The sequence below is a fragment of the Cebus imitator genome, unplaced genomic scaffold (genome assembly GCF_001604975.1).
Source record: "Cebus imitator isolate Cc_AM_T3 unplaced genomic scaffold, Cebus_imitator-1.0 Scaffold101, whole genome shotgun sequence".
Taxonomy (NCBI): Eukaryota; Metazoa; Chordata; class Mammalia; order Primates; family Cebidae; genus Cebus; species Cebus imitator.
Window position 1 is genome coordinate 1892365 of NW_016107416.1, and position 4699 is coordinate 1897063.

Consider the following 4699-nt stretch of genomic DNA (forward strand, 5'->3'; position numbering starts at 1 on the left):
GAATCACTTGAACCCAGGAGGCGGAGATTGCAGTGAGCTGAGATCCTACCACTGTACTCCAGCTTGTACAACAGAGCAAGACTCTGTCTCAAAAAAAAAAAAAAATTTTTTTTTTCTTTTGGCATTTATGTTTGTTTTAAAATTTTTATACATTTTAATTTATTTATGCTTTTTGAGATGGAGTCTTGCTCTGTTGCCAAGGCTGGAGTATAGTTGGTGGGATCTCAGCTCCCTGTGAACTCTGCCGCCCAGGTTCAAGTGATTCTCCTGCCTTAGCCTCCTGTGTAGCTGGGATTACAAGTGCGTGCCACCACACCTGGCTAAATTTTGTATTTTTAGTAGAGATGGGGTTTCAGCATCTTGGCCAGGCTGGTTTTGAACTCAGCAGTTCAAAACCTTATGATCCACCAGTCTCGGCTTCCCAAAGTTCTGGGATTACAGGCGTGAGCCACCACTCCCCGCACCTCATATTTTTTTAAAAAATAAAGTTTTAACTGGGAAATGTGAAAACAGTGAAGTATTTCAGTATTTTTAAGTAAGATCTTAAATGTTTAGAGTATCATCTGTCTCTACAAGAAAACAATATCTTGTTGATTCTTTAGCTTTTCACTACTTTTAGAATGTTTTTCCCCTAAAGCCATATGAGAAATTAGAAAAAAGGTTATTATAAACACAAGGGAGGCAGACACAGTGGTTCATGCCTGTAATACCCACACTTTGGGTGGCTGAGGCAGAAGGATTACTTTAGGCCAGGAGTTTGAGATAGTCTGGCCAGCATAGTGAGACTTCATCTCTATTTTACATATTTTTAAAATTATGTTAAAAAATTAAAATAAACCCACAAAAGAATGGATAGGTATTTGCTCTAAAGGAATCAGAAGGTTTTCATAGTAATGCTTCGATCCCTTCCATTTTTCTTCTAGAGTTATAATTGAATAATTAATTGCCTAATGTTGTTTACTGCTTTATAATAATTACAGAAATTAGGATGTATCTAACAAAAAATAAAATAGAGTAGAAAAATAAAAAAATAGACTGAGAAAAAAATACAAAAGACTCTTGACCAAGAGGTAGCTTTACAGACATCTATTCAAAATACATTTATTCAAAGAAATAATGAGCAATTACAGAATTAAACTGGAAGGGAATATCTTTACTAAATAAGATAGTACAATTAATTAAAATAATTTATATAGAGAAACTGTGAATTTTATTCTTTGTCTTGAAACATTTAGACTCCTTTTTAACATTGCTTCCAGTTAAGGCTTTTGGGTTTAAGTTGAAGGATGAGGCCTGCTAACTTTCCTAAATATGAATTTATAACCCTATACATCCTGTCTGGAGTATGCAAACATCTGTAGAAAGATGAGGTTTTTTTTTTTTTTTTTTTTTTTTTTGAGACAGAGTCTTGCTCTGTCGTACATGCTGGAGCACAGTGGCGCGATCTTGGCTCACTGCGACCTCCGCCTCCTGAGTTCAAGCAATTCTCCTGCTTCAGCCTCCTGAGTAGCTGGGATTACAGGCATACACCACCATGCCTGGCTAGTTTTTGTATTTTTAGTAGAGACAGGGTTTTGCCATGTTGGCCAGGCTGGTCTTGAACTCCTGACCTCAGGTGATCTGTCCACCTGAGCCTCCCAAAGTGCTGGGATTATAGGTGTAAGCCACCACGTCTGGCCAGGATGAGGAGTTTTTAAGGCAATATTTCTTTTTCTTTTTTTTTTTTCTGAGACGGAGTTTCGCTCTTGTTACGCCGGCTGGAGTGCAATGGCGCGATCTCGGCTCACCGCGACCTCCGCCTCCTGGGTTCAGGTAATTCTCCTGCCTCAGCCTCCTGAGTAGCTGGGATTACAGGCATGCGCCACCATGCCCAGCTAATTTTTGTATTTTTAGTAGAGACGGGGTTTCATCATGTTGACCAGGATGGTCTCGATCTCTTGACCTCATGATCCACCCGCCTCGGCCTCCCAAAGTGCTGGGATTACAGGCGTGAGCCACCGCGCCCGGCCTAAGGCAATATTTCATAATCGATTTCTTTAATTGATGAGATCCAACTTAAAAGAAACAAAAAGTTTCTGGGCTTCATTTAAAAAAGAGAAATTGAGGCTGGGCTGTGGCTCATGCCTGTAATCCCAGCACTTTGGGAGGCTGAGGAGGGTGGATCACTTGAGGTCAGGAGTTTGAGACCAGCCTGGCCAACATGGTGAAACCCCTATCTCTACAAAAATACAAAAAAATTAGCTGGGTGTGGTGGCGTGCACCTGTAATCCCAGCTAATTGGGAGGCTGAGACAGGAGAATCGCTTGAACCCAGGAGGCAGAAGTTGCAGTGAGCCAAGATCGTGCCATTGCACTCCAGCCTGGGCTACAGAGTGAGACTTCATCTCAAAAGGAAAAAAAAAAAAAGGAGAAATTGTATTGAGGTCAGCCTGGACAATAAGACTGCGTCTCCAAAGTGGGGAGAAGAAGGTTTAAAACCAGGCCAGGATCTATTTGCAGAGATTATCATCTCAGAAGTCTTTCTCCCCAAGAAAATTAAGTCTGTAACTAGTACTCTTAGCACTTTCTATGGTATTTGATAGCAAAGCTACCTGCACTTTTTTTTTTTTTTTTTTTAACAAGTTTGCATTATACAAGACTGAATGGTGCTTGGCAGAGAGGAATTTTAAGAATTTGGAAGTAAAGAGGTAAGTGGAACTAGATTTTATAGATAGGAAACTTCCCCTTCCCAGTCTTTGCCCATTAAAAAAAATAAAGACACCTCCACTAAAAGATTCATAGATGTTGGGAAAACAGAATTGGGGGGAACTTTTGATTTTCTTCTTTAGATGTGAGGTGGGTTGAGGAGGAGTAGTCAAGAAACTGGTAGATGACTGTACAGTAGATAACATGTAATGTCATTTTAAAGTTTGTGTTTTTCTTAAGCTTGCTTTAGTAAGCAGGAAACACTTTCAAAGAAACGTGAATGATAGCCTATTTATCTTGTTGCTGATTCAAATTACTCAACATAAAGTTCTTTAAGTTAGCCATTTCCAGTGTCTGATCTTCAATGATACTTTTGTGTGTGTGTGTGTGTGTGTGTGTGTGTGTGTGTGTGTGTGTGTGTATTTTGAGACGGAGTCTACCTCTGTCACCAGGCTGGAGTGCAGTGGCACAATCTCAGCTCACTGCAACCTCTGCCTCCTGGATTCCAGCAATTCTCCTGCCTCAGCCTCCTGAGTAGCTGGGATTACAGGCAGGCACTACCACACCCAACTAATTTTTGTATTTTTAGTAGAGACTGGGTTTCACCATGTTGGCCAGGCTGGTCTTGAACTCTTGACCTCAGATGATCTGCCTGCCTCGGCCCCCCAAAGTGATGGGATTATAGGCGTGAGCCATCACACCTGGCCTGCATATTATTTTAAAATTAAATAAAGATAGGGAGCCAGATATTAGTAAAAAGTAGCAACAAATATATAAGGACCAGATTATGACCCAAGGACTGTTAGTGGAGGGTTTTGCCGTATTGACCAGGCTGGTCTTGAACTCCAGACCTCAAGTGATCCACCCTCCTTGGCCACCCAAAGTGCTGGGATTACAGGCGTGAGCCACTGTGCTCAGCAGACAGGTGAAATATTAAAAAATAACATGGCCAGGCTCAAAAATCAAGCTTAACATCTTTTTGGAATAGAAAGGCAAAGTGTTCTACCTAACTAAACTCTGGAGCCAGAAGTTGGCAGCGTTTCCCATGAGTTCCTGCCAGGCCAACAGGGTCCAAAAGTGACCATGTGAGAAGGAGGTCAGAAATTGGCTCCTACTTAAGCCAGGGGGGCTCTGTCTTCTTGAAAGGATGCCAAAAAGAAAACAGCGTCTTGTTTCTTGGTGTTAAAAGTTTTTTTCAGTGGCTGGGCACTGTGGCTCACACCTATAATCCCAGCACTTTAGGAGGCTGGGGCAGTAGGATTGCTTGAGCCCAGGAGTTCAAGATCAGCCTGGGCACAGTCGCATGATCGTTATCTGTCTCTACAAAAATTAAATTTCCTGGTCATGTTGGCGTGCCTGCAGTCCCAGCTACTCAGGAGGCTGAGGCAAGAGGTATTGCTTCAGCCTGGGAGTTTGAGGCTGCAGTGAGCTATGACGGTGCCACTGTACTCTGGCCTGGGCAACAGAGTAAGATACCCTCTCTCTAAAAAAGAAAAAAGATAAAAGGTTGAGTGCGGTGGTTCATGGCTGTAATCCCAACACTTTTCAGAGGCCAAGGTGGGTGGATTGCTTGAGGCCGGGAGTTCGAGACCAGCCTGGCCAACATGGTGAAGCCCCATCTCTACTAAAGATACAAAAATTAGCGTGGTGTGGTGGCTCACGCCTGTTGTCCCCGCTACTCAGGAGGTTGAGGCATGAGAATTGCTTGAACCCCAGAGGCAGAGGTTGCAGCTAGCCAAGATCGTGCCACTGCACTCCAGCCTGAGCAACAGAGTGAGACTGTCTCAAAAAAAAAAAAAAAAAAAGACCTGGGCACAGTGGCTTAGGCCTGTAATCTCAGCACTTTGAGAGGCAAAGGCGGGTGGATCACTTGAAGTCAGGAGTTCGCGATTAGCATGGCCAACATAGTGAAACCCCCTCTCTAATGGAAACAGAAAAATTAGCCGCATCTAGTGGCCTGTGCCTGAAATCCCTGCTACTTGGGAGGCTGAGGCAAGAGAATTGCTTGAACCTGG

The 4699-nt window shown here is 42.8% G+C and overlaps 1 protein-coding gene and 1 long non-coding RNA gene across 2 annotated transcripts in view; both read left to right on the plus strand.

The window, feature by feature from the left end:
- LOC119472434 overlaps positions 1 to 2950 on the plus strand; it is a 7837-nt gene extending 4887 nt beyond the window's left edge. The window contains exon 3 of the long non-coding RNA XR_005201584.1: positions 2622 to 2950. This is a non-coding gene — a long non-coding RNA (uncharacterized LOC119472434). The remainder of the gene's footprint in view (positions 1 to 2621) is intronic.
- BMPR2 (bone morphogenetic protein receptor type 2) overlaps positions 1 to 4699 on the plus strand; it is a 180319-nt gene that overhangs the window by 48386 nt on the left and 127234 nt on the right. The window lies entirely within an intron of this gene.